This window comes from Lepisosteus platostomus, chromosome 8, assembly GCF_059453375.1.
Source record: "Lepisosteus platostomus isolate fLepPlt1 chromosome 8, fLepPlt1.hap1, whole genome shotgun sequence".
NCBI classification, from domain to species: Eukaryota; Metazoa; Chordata; class Actinopteri; order Semionotiformes; family Lepisosteidae; genus Lepisosteus; species Lepisosteus platostomus.
In genome coordinates this window covers 53,231,255-53,248,123 of record NC_142618.1, presented here as the reverse complement: position 1 = coordinate 53,248,123, position 16,869 = coordinate 53,231,255, and the positions used below count along the sequence as shown (strand labels likewise).

General features: G+C 35.8%; 1 long non-coding RNA gene across 1 annotated transcript; it reads right to left on the bottom strand.

The window, feature by feature from the left end:
* Positions 1-886: 886 nt before the first annotated feature.
* LOC148657521 (uncharacterized) lies at positions 887-15,136 on the bottom strand. Its single transcript, XR_015941097.1, has 3 exons — positions 15,019-15,136; positions 14,811-14,883; positions 887-970 (listed from the first exon to the last, which is right to left on the bottom strand). It is a non-coding gene; the product is annotated as an uncharacterized LOC148657521 (long non-coding RNA).
* Positions 15,137-16,869: the final 1,733 nt, after the last annotated feature.

The window sequence follows — 16,869 nt, the reverse complement described above, 5'->3', positions numbered from 1 at the left end:
GTACATCTTCACAGCAAATTATATACTGCATAGACTGAATTTGGAATAACCCTTCCTGTGGAGAAAAATATTTTAAAAGAAATAGCCATTTGAATGCATACTCATATTTACAGAATGGAAACACATTTTATAGATATTCTGCTTGAAGCACAGAAGAGATTCATCCTAAGAGTAAGTAAATCAAAGATTACAAAACAGTTTGTATTTGTAGTTGGATAATAAGTAATAAAGAGAAAGAAAGCACCTTATAAAATGATAGAAAATAATAGAGGACAATGACATATAAGATAAATCTCCAGGAAATTTTGGTTTTCTACCAGTCGTACTTAAGGAAACAGCAGTTGCAATTCAATACATTTGAATACTAACAATACCCTTCCAACATGCATGCAAATCAGGTAATACCACTTTACTGTGAAATTTCTACAGCAGCTCCCATTAACAAAAGGGACAAGAATGCTGAATCATTAATCATTCACTAACTTATCTTATGTTCAGTATATTAAAGAAAATATACAGAGGTTCACAAGCTAGATGAAGTAAACCATTTCCTCTCATTTGCAGCCTTGCTCATGCTTTTAAGTTATTTAAAGTGTCAGCTTTGCAGTAGGATATTTGAAAGTACCTGATGATAGTATGAATGTACAGTAGTTTTAATATACCAACATCCAATACATCCAACATCCAAACCATTTATATTTATATTTATCCGTCTTTCGGATGAGACATGAAACCGAAGTCCAAGGACCACTCTCAGTGGTCATTAAAGATCCCCGGGCATTTCAGGATAAGAGTAGGGAGTTATCCCGATGTCCAGGCCAAATTTTCCCCCTCGGCCTTTACCGTGGCCTCCAAATTGTCCCCATGTATGATTAGCTTGCACTTGCCCTGCGATGGACTGGTGCCCCATCCAGGGTGTACCCTCCCTTGTGCCCGGTGCTTGCTGGGTAGGCTCCGGCTTCCTGCGATACTGTATGGTATAAAGCGGTTTGGCAAATGACGTGAGTTTTATATTTATATTTATATACTGTACCAGTATACACTAAAACTGGAAAACTGTAGATTTATTCCATTTTACAGCTTTTTTTCATTCCAAAGTTTTGATGTACTTTGCACTAAAGAGTTTTAAAATAAAAAATATATACCTACAGTAAGTCTATATTTAAAATGCTTGCATGGGAAAAAATTGCTTTCAATCCCTCTTTTCTAAATGTTTTCCTTTAGTATTTATTAGCCAAATTAACAGTTCAATAATGCACATTTATAATTGTGATACAACAAACACAACTTAGTGTAAAACAAGTATATGGGGAAACTAGTAATAACACATTTTTCATTCGTTTTTAAAAGAGATAGCATGAAATGCGCAGAGCTAGAATATTACCTGTGAAAGTGAGTTTGACACTAGCTCCCTTCTTAAGCTCATAAAGATCTTTCCTACAGACCTTTTCAGGACTTACATGTGATTAAAAGCTTGTGACTTACAGATGGCATTGACAGCAAAAGCTAATAGTTTTCATCTGAATGACATATGACTGTAAGAAACACTCAAGTCTTGGGATGAGGATTTTATTTCAGTATTAAGGTGAATCTCTCATTAATGCTTGAAAATTTTAAATCTCTTGCTGTTATGTTCTGTATTACCTATGAAATTTCCATCACTTTGCATTTAGTAAGTTTGTCCACTATAATGTGACAGCTACAGCCAAGAACAGTAATATGGTATTACATGATTCATATTAAGTAGTAACACTACCAAATTTCTTTACTTGTATTTTATTAGTTTTCTTGTTAATAAATCACACAAAACTTGACTCATAATACTTAATACAAAATTTAATTATTATTATACATTTTTAATGAGTACAAAGTCTGTTAATTGACTGTTAATTCTCTTTCAGTTCAACAAGGAGGTGCAGTGATAGAGAGAAAGGAGGGGAGAGGAAAAAGAACATACAATTCAGAAGAATAAATTCAATATTATCATTAGATAGCAAAAACAATCCATCTCTTCCAAAAACTCTCAAACAGCCCCTTCTGGAGTCTCAATCAACAGGTGAGTTTTTCCATCTAATAAATCTCTGAAACAATAACAATCCAGTTTCCTTTGGTTGGGGCATCTCTTTTAAGCCATTTACATGTTATAGCTCTCTTGCTTGCCTGCAAAAAGGCTTTAATCAGGTACTGTATTTATTCCTTCCCTCAACTTTATCAGGCAGATTACCCATCTACAGAACTGAACACGACTTGAACAAGAGGCTATTTCCAAACATAATATGTCTTGGATCATACCAATAGTGCTTTAACACTGAAATCACTGCTGAACCTGAATTGCCACTTCATCTGTTGAAATATACAGTATTTTTGTATCACAATTGGTTTTTCAATGCAATATAATTGAAAACTGTTTATGTCATTTGTGAGTACACTGTGTTTATACAGTCAGTTGGCCTATTCAGAGAGCTCTGTCATGAGCTCAGTGAATTTGAGTTCGAATTTGTAAAAAAAAGGCATGGCTCCACAGCACTTTTTTTTTGTTTAATAAGGCCTTCTAACTTCTAACTTTATGAGCACCCTGTAATGCATATATTAAAAATGTCAGGAGACTGAGCTCTGCCCCCCATTTCTTCATCAGCTCACACAGAAAATCAACACATCGTTATTGCTTTTTTTAATAATACTTGAAGAACGTGTTTTGGTAATATGCCACTCCAAATGAAGGAAAGGAAAGATTTTTTGTACTTTACGTCTACTTAAAATATTAGATTATTCCTTTTTAGTAAGTATTTACAGAATTATGTCAATTTATTATATACTGTATCCTACAGTATATACAGTACGTGTGTACCGAGTACAGCTCTCACTGTCGCGATTTGTTCCTGGTTGCTCATGGGCTCTGAGTGTATGCAGCACACCTTCTTAGGGATCAGATAACAATGCCACATCACAAGACTAGTTGCTCTGTCTTGGCACAGTCTTACAGTGCCTAGATTTTAGAAGGAGGTGATCTGTATTTTCTCGAACTCACCCTGAGGCCCCTGAGCAGTGTTACATACAACTAGTGATGTTATAGACACAGCTGATTTTTTTATCTGCTTCATATAAAAAATACATAATGCTGTACCACTACCAACTGGAAATTATTCTGTTCAGTCTAGTGGAGTCTTACATTCCTTTCAATTATATGTTTTATTGCTGTGAGTACAATAGTTCAATGTTTAAAAGATACTGTACAAGTGCGAAAGTTTTTTGCAACCTGCAGGTATGCTAAATCAGCAACACTAGAAACTCCTTGTCTGAGAATTCACACATTTAAAAAGGGCTTTTTCATCCAGTAAAAAAAAAAACTTTTTAATTCAGTAACGAATATATTTACAGCCATCTCATCTCAGTACATAGGGATATGTGATCACTGATGGCTAAACCGACATTTGTCAATAGATGTAACTAGATGTAATTTATTTTAAAGATGCTGGACACAGGAACAAAACTGTCTTTAGTTGAAAAAACCTATTGTAAGTCTGTGACACAACTAAAAGAACTTGATTTATCAAGCCCATCCAAAAATAAAACTGTAAGAACATGATAGCAGCCAGACAAAAGGTCTTTTTCAAAGCATGATTGCAGGAAAAGGATTATTAATCTTAGCGATAAAATATACAGTATGACACATCAAGGTTAAGCATGTAACAGAAAGCACATTACATACTTTGTTCAGAATCCTGTTGCACTACTTATAATTTGAACATTATTTTCCATTTGTACAATTTCACAGTACAAATTGTGTTAATTAAGAGTGCCCATTTGTTAAAAGTGTAGGAACCCCTAACCAACTAATTCTAGATAAATTAGTCTGACTTCTGTGACATACATTGACATGGAAATAATGATCAGAACTTAACTAAAGGGTCACCAATATGGAAATAAATCCTAAAGGACAGTCAGAAAAAGTAGATCTAAATTAAATAGCATTATTTTAACAGGCAACAAAAATACTGGGAACATGAAGAGCATTCAATATGTTATAGTTAGATTTTTAGAAGGCATTTGATGAAGTCATAAAAGATTATTTCTCTATTTACAGTTTTAGGTATTCAGGAAAATGTGTATGCCTGATCTAACAACTGGTTAATGATAGAAAATAAAGAGTATAGAAAATGGATGAATGCTCTGGCTATGGAGATTTAATGAGGTGATTACCACAGTGATCATTGCTCTTCCTAATTTTTATCAATGATCTGGACCCCGATACGTTTGCAGATTACACTAAAATAAGAGAGTCACGAAGCAATTGTAACATCAATTAAAATGAATAAATTAAATTTAAAAATATTTAGATAAAATTCATGTTGGGGCAAATATGTTGGATGATTATATTAAATGTAGACTTCAATTCATGATACAGATCTATTACTAATGGAATTAAAAATTGTGAGTGATGTTTTGGACTTGCCTTCAAATTTTGTTGAAGTTTGCATCAAGATAAAACATAGACAGAAGACATTATTAAATGCTGGCAGTGTTTTCTTCCCTACTTCCAGTCTGCTGTGTGACAATTAGTCATCCATTGTTCTCTGAGAAATGGTGCATGATTGCTGCATTGAAAATAGTCAAAGGCACTATCACTATGCTGTCTATATGCAAAGATACACTGTGTGCTGTCTATGCACTCATTTCAAAACAATATTTGATTGTGAAAATCAACACAGAATCCCAGAGGCATTCATTCATATATTTAAAAAATGGCACTGTTAAGAATATCCCTTACTTTGGTGAGCACACCCGAAGAAGGCTTCACAGCTGAAACATTGTGTTTTCCTTCTTCTCTTTTCAGCATGGAATAAACCTAGTATTTGTTCCATTTTCTAATTATTATTTTTTTTAATGGCGTGATGTGTACTGTCTTTCCTGTGGGTACACACTGAAACAAGAAATTTCTATTTGCCACAGGAATTTAGTATCAGGCATTAACTAATACTGAAATGATAGTTCCATAGCCCCAAGAAAAAAAAATGTTTGTTTTCAATACAATTAAAATAACTGTAGTTTTAAACTTTCATTAACAAAAACTCCCACCCGATGGGTAAATAATAATTAAATGCAACTTTTTAAAAAACCGTCTCATGAGATCTTTGTGCTCATCAGCTTGCATATGCAAAGAACACATTAAAAAAAAAAAGATAGGGAATGGTGACAAACATTATAGATACAATGATTACACTTAAACTATCAGCCTACCTTGATCTTTCTAGTAGGTTTCTTGTACCTTATATTTATAAGTAATTGCATACTACTGTATACCAAGTGTCTAGGGGTAAAGGCATGTAACATTTAGGATGGATTTGGATGCAGGTGGGTTTCTGGTGAGGGACTTAGGAAGCGTGACAAGTTTGGTGCAAAAGTGATTTATTTTTAAAAGTGAATAAGTGACTGGTACATAAACAGGACACAATAACAATAAAAAGGAACTTGAGCAGTGGCAAATGAAAGAAAAAAAAATGGAGCTGGCTAATAAAGTGAGGGGAAGCTGACCTAATTACCAAAACAAAACCCGAAACACTCTGGCTAACCTTCCCTGACTAACCAAAACCATACAAGACAAAAGACACTCACCCATCCTAAACTAGTGTTTCTAATACAAAGATCAACTACATGTGCACAATGTACCCGACAACCTAAAATAACCCTTACAGAAAAACTCACACAAATACACAAGTGAACTAGAAATACAAATAAGGGAAAACGAGAGTAGACACAAGGAATAGGGTACAAAGGAGCACAGAGGTTGATAACACATTTGGGCAAGGTAATTGCGAAATAATTGATAATACAAACAAACGATAGTACAAGGAGAAGACGAACACAAACCAAAGCCGAAGCTATACGGACACACACACATGAAGCGAAACGAACGAAAACGAAGCCGAAGCTGATTGAAAGCGAAAAGCTCCTTTATTCTGAAAACCTCCAAGTTAAATACTGAAGACGTTGAGTTCTGATTGGTGGAAAAGCTGATTGATGATGACGTAATATGGAAACAATGGTGTAATGATGGACCAATGGGGGGGGGGGGTTACATGAATACATGGCGCGGAAAAAAAAAACACGGACACACAAATCATATTCTTAGACGTAATAATCCAATAATAATAATAATTCCTTACACTTACAGTATATAGCGCTTTTCTTGACACTCCACTCAAAGTGCTTTACAGGTAATGGGGACACCCCTCCACCATCACCAATGTGCAGCATCCACCTGAATGATACAGCCACAGCCATAGTGCACCAGGATGCTCACCACACATTAGCTATCAGTGCGGGAGAGAACAGAGTGATAAAACGAATTCAAAGATGGGTATTATTATTAGGAGGCCATGATTGGTAAAAGGCATTTGGAAATTTGACCAGGACTCTGGGTTAACACCCATACTCTTTTGAAGAAATATCCTGGGATTTTTAATGAACACAGAGAGTCAGGACCAATACAAAGCAGAACCTGAGCTGAGTAAACATAAAGGAGCAAAAAGGGACAGGGATGATCTGGGAGCTAGGTCAAGACTATCCAGGTCGAGAATCCAATAAAACACTAGCTAGAGAACTTGGAGGCTAGAGATGGAGAAAGGCTCAAACTCTATGATCGAGCTGCAAGCTTTGTCAGTTCAGAGTTTAAATATCCTGAACCACCTGCAGCAGGAGTGATTGTAAATAGTCTCCAGGTGGTCCAGGTCTCCTGTCATATTTGCATCCCTGGCAACCTGAGTGACAGGTAAGCAGAGGTGTAACCGAGTTCTGTGTCAGTGCTACTGCACCTTGCCCCGCAGAACACCAACATTGGCAATTGTGACAAATGAGAGTTTAATTTTTATTTAGTTTTTAGTTTTAAAAATTTCAATATCACACCATTTTTTGTAACAGTGTTTCTCCAATTTTTCCGATGATTCTCTGTACACAGGGTTATTCATAGAATTCTCTTTGCAAAGTCTTCTCCATTATTTGTGTCTAAAGAATTCTTACTTCCTGATTTATTTATTTGCCAAGAACTTGTGTTCTTTTTTTTCTATTTGCTAAGCCACCATTGCAAAAATGGATCTTACAAGAACTTCAGAAAACTGTGAATAAATGAGTAAGTCAAAATCCTTGTAATTCTGGAGCCAATTACAGCATATACAGTATACTAATGTGTTTTTCTGATGATAAATATGAGATTGGTCACATTGAAATGTGAATACTGTAGTCCCAAAGAGACATTAACATGTGTTATTGGTCAGATCTAAACTTGTCCCCTAACACCTTCTATTTCTAATTATGCTGTAAAAAATGAAAAATGCAATTACATAATTAATGTAAATTTAATGCCACTCAGTTTTAATTGAAATTGCTTGTTTCCCCTTTTTCTTTCTTAATCATTCCATTTCACTATTTTATCATGTGTTATAAAAGCTGCATCTGTTATGAACCTTCCTTGACAGGGTGAGCTACTATATAAAAAAAAGTCTGAAATACTGATGCTTTCATTTTTCACAGAGTTACCAATACATCTGGCATGTTGCAGTGACCCCATGAAATGAGGGAAATAACTATACTGTGAATATGTTGACTTTAATCATATTAATAAGTATGGTCCTCTGATGACCTTTTAAAAAGTACTCCAGATAACTTGTTACTGAATATCCCACCGGCAGCTGATGAAACATTTTGCATATAAAATGCAGTATTTGCCTGAAACATATATTATTTCAGGAGTCAGAAACACTCACACTATCTCATGGGTACCTTCCATCATTTGTATTTGCATGTCATAAGTGTACTAGGGGGTAGAATCAAGTTATTATTTGTCTGTAGTTAAGGGTCCCTACAGAAAAGAAATATGTGAGATCAGCATCCTCAGCTTAGAATCCCATCAAAAGTGGTTTGGAAAGTTATGTACTGTAGTATGAACTGTTTGAAAGAAAAAATAATTTGCCCTGAATCCATATAAACTGCAAAATAGGAAGTCTCATATTATTTTTGCTTTGTGTGCACACAACATGTAACAAGACCACAGTTAGGAACATGAATACACATATAAAAATAATGCAAAAAGAATTCATCATACTAGTTCAGTTAAACCAAAAGGCCTTGCTTAAAGACTCAGTCTCCAGGAATAGTTGTGAAATAGAAGGTAACTTCCATTACAAAGTCCCAAGACAAAATACATTTAGTTAATTTTGTCTTTCTTTACAAAGATCACAGTCAAGAAGAACACTGCATTTCCTACGGAAGAACACTTAATTAATGCCTTCTTTTGGTCTCTTAGGTAACATTTTCACGATATAATTCTTCTACATCATTTTATCCTTAGCTTGTAAGTAATGCATTATCAATTATCAAGATAAATAACATACATATCTATATTTTCTGTAGGAGAGATAACATAAACAATGATACAATGACTTGAATATGAAATTGAAAGATATTAAAAATGTCTGTCATCTTTAAGGTACATCTAAAGCCAGATTTTATTCTCTCATATATATCTACTGTATATCATCTTCATAATCTGTCTAGAACAACTTAATGCCTGTAGACTACATTTTATTATGTTACTTTCATTTTAACACAAAGAAATTGCTTAGACCTATGAGCTGGAACCTTTCCCATTAAATCATACTAAACAGACATATATTTCCTTAATTAATTGCAGACTCTTTATTGTTTTTTGTAGTTCATTTTACTTTAATTGCTTTCATTGATGCTGTCATGATTACATTTTTAGTATTACTCGATTAAGTATTTCATTGAAAAAAATACAAATTTAGAAACTCCTAGTCAATACAGAAACAAACAATAAAGGTGCAGTATCGACACACTAGGATTAAAGTTGTAATGTAGTAAAGATTCTAAAATCCTACTCAAATCCCAGCAAATATTTATTTTTAGCTATCTGTGAAATAAGATATGAAATTATTGTTTTGGTGAAAAAAAAAAATATATACTGTACATTTCAAAGCTGTCAGCAAAAGCATGAAATGAGATGCATAACAACATTTATCTTTCTAAAGGAGGGGAAAATTTTAAAAAATGTATGTGTTCAGATTGGAATGAATCCTACATACAGAGAACATAATTGTGTCTGTAAGAAATGATCATCTAAAAACATAGAAAGGTTACAAACACATCTAGCCTGTTTGGTAGTTAGTAGCTAATTGATCCAAGAATATCATCAACTTTTTTTAAGAGACCAAAGTATTAGCTTCACCAAAATGGGCTGGGCACATTCCATAATCTCACAACCCTTTGGGTATAGAAGTGATTCCCATTTTCAGATTTAAATACATGTCCATTTAGTTTCCATGTGTGCCTGCTGGACAGGAGGTGGACCATCAGTAAAAACTCCAGCTGCCACAGCCAGTATTATCTTGCCATGCTCGTGATCCTTTTATTTCTATCTTCCTTATGAGCACCAGCAAGGGAAAGAAGTGAGCATGAGCAGAGAAGAGGCATGCAGTAGCTCCCCAGGGCCATCCTCATCCACCAAAATAATGACTGCCACGTGACAAGGATGCTTTGCCATACTGCATGTCCTACACACAAGAGGTCCGCTGTTGTATTCTGCACACCAGACAGACGCATCATGTAGAGTCTTGGACGCAAACCACGAAGGACACCACAATGGAGTATAAGTGGGTTCCACAGGTGCTATTGTCAGTCCTAACTAGAACATCACCCTTGGAGAATAGGGATACACTGGTGCATGGCTAGAAATAAACTACCTGCAGCTCAGCCTGTTACTGCAAGCCAGTGCTTCCCAATCCTGGTCCTGGTGACTCACACACCTGCTAGTTTTTGTTCCATCTGACCCCTCAGTTACCCAATCAAATCCTTGGCTTAATAATACAGTTAATATGAACTGTTTGTTCGCAGCTCTTAAACATGTTGGAGTTCCAACATGTTATCCAAATTTCCTAATCCAAGATTTGGGATTAGGAGCAAATATTTAACTGACACAACTTCTTAGATCAAATAAGGCTCCAATTATCTAATACAGGTGGGATGGAATGAAAACCAGCAGGTGTGTGGGGCACCGGGACCAGAATTTGGAACCACTGCCGTAGCAGTTGTCCTGGAATTGTTGTACTAACCACGTACTCCTCTGACTGGCAAACAGTGCCGCCATCCATCATGAATGCTTCCTGGCAGAGAAGAGAACGCAGTTGAAGTGAACAGCAGGCACTTTGAGCTTGATCGGTTTGGCTGTGTGTTCTTCCTTTAAAACACTGTAGGCTTTCACAATATTTTATGGTGTTTTTAAATGGTTCAGCACTAGAGTAGTCAAGAGGCAGATAAAATATATTGTGTTCTTTGTCTTCACTCTTGCAGTTTTCCCATGGTTTTACTATACTTACAAAATGCATTCACTTTGCTTTGTCATAGTGTCCCACACTATGTTTTCTACTGAGCTTTGTAATGTGATATTGTATACTTTTTTTACTGTTACTGTTTTATTTTTACTTTACTTTTACTGAAGAATCTTCTTCAAATCCTATTGCATATTGTTTCTGAAACAGAAATCTCCCTGATGGATGAAGGAAACAAGAACCCACTTTCTGTGGATTTTCTGGCAATTAGGCTCCCATCAGGCAGATGTCAATTACACCTGTGGATTCTCCATTAGTGCTAATCTACAGAGGCTCAACCTGCCAAGGATGGCCTTTTGAAAATAGATTAAACAACGCATGTCACCAGTTTGAAAGGCTGAAGAATTGAGCCCACTGTGTCGACATGTTTATTGATTTCTTTTCTTTTAGGATTTTTTGAATTAATATTGTTAGCCTTGGGCTCAGTTAACATGGACTCAAGTGCTTACAATTTCCAGTTCTTTATCCTTGCGGTGGTTACTTTTGGCCACCCTCCAGAACAGAACCAATTCTCCAAAGCAGAGTCTTTACAAAAACAAACTACATATGTGATTGGACACTATCTCAAACATTTGAGAGAGAAGTTCTAAAAAGGGATTTCCCTTAAGGGTATTCCACAGTTAAATGATCAGCTTTATTCAATTGCTGCTTAAAGCCAACACCAGCTTTGCTTGGCTGGTGAAAGGGTCGATCAATTCAACGTTACTGAACTTTTTGTTGCTTTATGTCATACGACTGATTACTCTGTGAGGTGAAATTTATATCTGTTCCCTTTTAGTAGTAGTAGTAGTAGTAGTAGTAGTAGTAGTAGTAGTAGTTGTAGTAGTAGTAGTTGTAGTAGTTGCTTGCCATTGCTTGAAGTACAACCTAAAGAGATCTTTTGTTTTCCAAAATAAATCTAACCTGTCAAGTTTAAATAACAAAATAATAATAAAATAATAAAATAAAAGTTAAAATAACTAATGTTGTTTACATTTGTGCTTCTGTGGTAAGGTTAATAACCCAGGGATTTCAAAAATTGTGGTGGCGGGGTATGCTAAATTTTCAGATTAATCCAAGCCTACAGTATGTGCAAATAATATTATTTTACTTTATTACTTACTTTCACAAACTCTTTTGACAAATTACGCTTACTACACAGAAAGCTACAAATACATACTGCATTTTTTTTCATTTTTAAATTCAAAAATATATGTACTGTTTATAAATGCAAAATACAAAATATGTCTTTATATTGACAGTTCAACACAAATTGCCATATAATGGGTATACATCTGTAATTCTTTTTCAGATACAGCTGCATTCTCACTGTATGCATGTACATCAATGTGTATCTATTATTACCTTTTTCAACTAAAACGTTGAAAAAAAATACTGTTTCCTTAAACTATAGAGTAAAATCCCTTGTGCTTCAGAAACAAACACTGAAGCCCATTATGCATGCCAGTGCTTTGGGGCTTTGCTGTAAATTAAAACTTGAGCTGAATACAAAACAATACAATCTTTCTTTGTAGTTTGAGTTTTGCTGAAGGTTCCATCATTTATTACTGCTTCTTAGGAAAATATATGCTGGTTATTGTGTCCCCAGGCAGTCGGTGCTATTTTTCTTCTATAAATAACTTCCTAAGATCGCTCAATAGGATATGCTTCTTGTTTAACAAGTTCTATAGATGTGAGTCTGGACCAGCCCAAGCCTTGTCTGACTAGGTTCAGTGTTTCTGCAGCTTCCTCTCATTACCTTTTTCTGACAGCCAACACAATCAGGCCAAGCAAAAAGAAAGGAAATTTCAACCATTATTGACATTTTTACACATCTGTAAGGCGCTGCATTGGGGTGTCATTTGAGAACTATTACCAATTAGCAGGGAAAAACAATCTTCTCCAATGAATTATCTGATGAATGTACTATAATATTTACTTTAGGTTGTTGTCAAAATAGCATGTGGTTTTCTAATTAATGAATAAACCGATCCATTAAATATATAAGTACAGTATGTACTATGTTACTGTGGCAAAAAGGCTTTTGTTGTCAGTTTTACAGGAAGCCCTCTTAGCCTAAAGTGTACACATTTTAATTATAACTGTTTTGGTCAATGTATTTGATGTTAAATCTATTTTTTGGTTAGATAATCAATTTTAGGGATTTCATTATAAGGTCTGCGGTAATTAGGGATATGCAGAATGTGTGGGTATATACACATCCTGTCAAGGGCCATTTTATTTATTTGTTTGTTCGCCCATTGGGTGTTCTTGTGGCTGAGGATGATTGTCTTCCATGAACCAGAAGGTGATTGATAAGACCAACACAGGGTCCACCCACTTTCTGGCAGATTATTGTGTCGTCTCGTAAGAGAATACCATAAGTAAGAATACAAGATTTTAACAGAGGCACAATAACAAATTCTCTGTTTAGAGATGTGGTATATACAGTTCTGTAAACAGAAAGTCATGCATTTTATAGGGTTGGAGAAAGAAATTACTTTCTGAATATTCAATGTACAGTATGCATTTTTTTCCTGCATGGTTCATTGGACTCCATTTTGGTTTTTGTAATCCATGGAGTTTTAAAATGGAAATTTGGGAGGAAATCAAAGCTTAATCTCACCCCCTTACATCTACCAATATATAAATATCATGTTTCTGACATATTTGTGTTTTGTAATTGGTGCTTAATTTCACGAGAGATAGATTACCCTGTCGGGCTGATGCTTGATGATGCTTACTCTGTGCTAGGCAATCATTGCCCAGTGATTAAAGTACTGTAGCAAGACGCAACACCTGGTTCACAAAAAACATAATCTGTAACACCTTTATAATAACACCTATCAGCCCTAAATCTTTACCTCTCTATGGGCACCGTGGAGAAATAAGCATTGCCTTGTGGTCCATTCCACGCTTTGACAGCCTCAAAAGGTAAACGTTTTTCATTTTCAGAAACTCTGCTACTGTAGGTTTTCCTTCATATTTACAAGACACCCTCCATCCTTCATTTCTTAGATACATTTGAAATGTTCTTACAGACAGGTTGTTGTTCTCCTAAGCCAGGTAATACTGTGTCTCCCTAAAGTATTGTTTTGAAATACAAATTAGGGCCATCTGTACTGTATATGTTTTGAGTACAGACCAGAGAGATAGAATATATCCATATCCAAAGCATGCAGTACATCTTTGCATGTGGAAACTACAGAAGTTTTGTATTGAAGATGACTACAACATTATTTTGTGGTCAATGTTAGCCCCTGAAGTTTTGTCTTCTTTGTAGGTTTGATTGTCCTTCACAAACCATCAACATAAACCTCGCAAGTTTACAAAAAATGACACTTTTATCATTTCTTGAATTTTAAATTAATGCACATTTTTAAGCAATTGTGGGAAAAGCACAATTTTCACCAAGTTAATTTTATGCAAGCAGAAGGTTTCACTCCCCACACTTGACCTTAAACCACAGTGCTGTTTTCATTCTTTTCCTTATCATGGATTGCAGCTGTTCTGCATTTGAGATTTCATTATCTATTCTCTGAACTCCAACAGGCAAAATGGGGGGATTTATGTGTCCTATGGTATTTGCAGCTTTAGGCTACATCTGGAACATTATTAAAATGCAATTACTGTAATGAATTACATGAATACATTATGACAGTCATTTTGGTTGCTGTCAGAACTACAGCATCTAATTAAAACAGTGGTCTCAGCCAGATCTTTGCTTCACTTGGAAAATAGAAAGTACACTCAACAAAATGGCCTCATGTGGCTGGGTTGTTAAAGGGCTTCCCTGAAGCCTTTCAGGTTGCCTTACAGCCTCTACCGCTCGTAGAGGAACCCTTCACCAAGGTACCATTGGACTGGGTGGGAATACTCCAACAGGGAAAGGGTATATTCTTGTTCCTTATTCCAGGAAATTTTATCTTACTCCAAAGACATTCCTCTTTGAATACAGCAAATGAAGCATTTCTGGTGAGATTGTGACTGATCAGGTCACATCCTGCCTAATTCAAGAGGTTGCCCAGATGCTCAAAATTCAGTTTCTAAGAACATCTGTGTATTATCCACAAGCTGCACAAACTGATGGACTTCAAGGGGACTTTAGAGTAAATAGTGAAAAGAGTAGCTCAAGCAGAGGGCTGGGATTGGAATTGTCTCTTGCTGCTGCTAATGTGTGCTGTGTGAGAGCTGTTGCATTCTTCCGCCAAGGTCTCCCCTGTGATTTACTACAGTACGTGGGAGACACCACAGAGAACTAGTATGTGGGAGACATTGAAAAGAAATGCTGGAATCATAAAGGATAACTAATAGAAACCTAATGGAATATTTTAACAAGTGCCAAGCACACATCACTCACTTAAAGTCGAGGGTGTGTGAACACTTTTGACTGAAAAAGACACATTATTGCAAGAAGAGAATGCATCTTACCTTTGGAGATTTTCCAGTGATCACATGGCACATCAGCAAAGCAAAGAGCCACACGAGAAAGTCCAGGGCATTGCTAAAAATCATCGTAAGTAAACAAATATAGGAATGAATATACTTCCTATATTCCCATACAAAATATAGGAATGGAATATACTCCACCAGGGACGTGCAGCATCCACCTGTGTGCAGTAGTTATTATGTACTGTACCTGTAGCCTCATTACACAGGAGGCCAGAAAGAAAAGTGAGTCACTGGTTCATCAATTGAAATAGTGGGTAACTTGGTGAAAGTTAGCCCAGGGAGGACTTTTGACAGAATCTGTACATTGTCACGCCCCACATTCTCCCTCACAAACGCCATTGCATTCCCAAATCCACTGTTTCACAATCTCATTCCTAATTGACCCCATCACATTCCCACATGCACCAGATTCCTCAAATTCTCACTCCCGGACCAATTATCCAACCACATCTCTTTCCCTTCAGTATTTAAAGTTCCCTCACACACCAACCCATGCTCACTATTGAGGAGCCTCCTGTAGAATTCTCTTGTGTGTGTTTCCAAGCCTTTTGATTGAACTCCTGGTACTAAACCAAATTTTTGATCCTGCCTTTTGACCATGCCTTTTGGATTTCATTTTTGGATTGTGCTTGTGCTACTCTGCATTCTGTGGGATTCATGGTTACACATAAGGATCCTCCTATTCTACCAATTGGTTTCCAGACATACATTATTTGGAAACCACAGTAGAATACAAGTGTAATGCAAATGTAATAGGATGGTTGTATTGAGAGGGAGCATGTGAAGAATTAAACAATCTAAGATGCCATACTAAATACTCAACCATCTGTTCAGCATGGTTGCAGGAGAAGGCAAATTATGTAGAGACTGTATAATGAATCAGGATTGAGCTTGGACTTACTGTCGTTTTGATGATGACAACCTTTTCTGAATAAGTCTGAGGGAAGAGCTGTGCTTAGAGTTTTTGGATTTATGGCAGTTTTTATGAGGGAAGTAACATAATTTCTGGGATTTGCTGCTGACTCTATTGTTTCAGATATAAAGCTCTTATCAGGAAAAAAACATACAGACAGACTTTGGATTATATGTTTTAGGCTGTGATATGCACACAAACATTTTAGTCACTTTTTTTCTTTCTATTAATGGTTATTAATTTAACAAAATGGCTAAATAAGCTAATTTTTAGCTAATAAGCTAAAAATAACAAATTACCCTTTGTAGAAAACTTACATAACTTCAAAAGTCACTGTGAATGTATTCCAAAACTACAAGTTCCAGAAATACATCTAACGTTGCTTTGTAGCTGCATAACCATCCACCAAGAAACAACAACTAGATACTTTGAAATTCCTTCAAGATCACGTGGTGAGACAAATGCAAGTTTTATAAAAAGATCGTTTGCATTTCAAAGCCTGATGTAGGTGGAAGACAGATGTCTCTTGTGGGACAGCGTTCTTCACAAAAGCTTTAAATTAAGCACAAAAATATTGGCTAAGATTTCACAGCTCGGGTAGAAACATTACTCTATAAAGTATGAGTCAATCACTCTGGGGAAAAAGACTGTTTTCAGATCCCAGTCCTAACTGAGATTGGGGCTGAGTAACAATGGCATATTGGAAAATGTTTTCTGCCAGATTTTCTGTTTTCTCTATACATCCATAAAATCTATTTTTGTTCAAGTGTGATTCATTTTGTTCTAATACTTCTTACATATTTTAGTTATCTTGCAAATTAATTTTCATTTTTATTGTTAATCATCGGTTTATGTTCTTAAAATCATACTGCTCATGTATAGTCGTTGATCCACCCATTATCAATAAAGTGTTTGATTATTCCAGTGATAAACAGTAAACTGCAGCCAATCCCAGGAAAATGGTGCACATGCTGGAAGTAACAAAACTGTACATTACTGCTTTCCTTCTTGACAGGATGCCAGTCAATCACTCCACCACAGAGAAAGTGACAATTTGGAATAGGCAATAAGTCATAACAGCACATTTTAGGACACAGAAGGAATTCAAGGGAAGAACACGCAAAT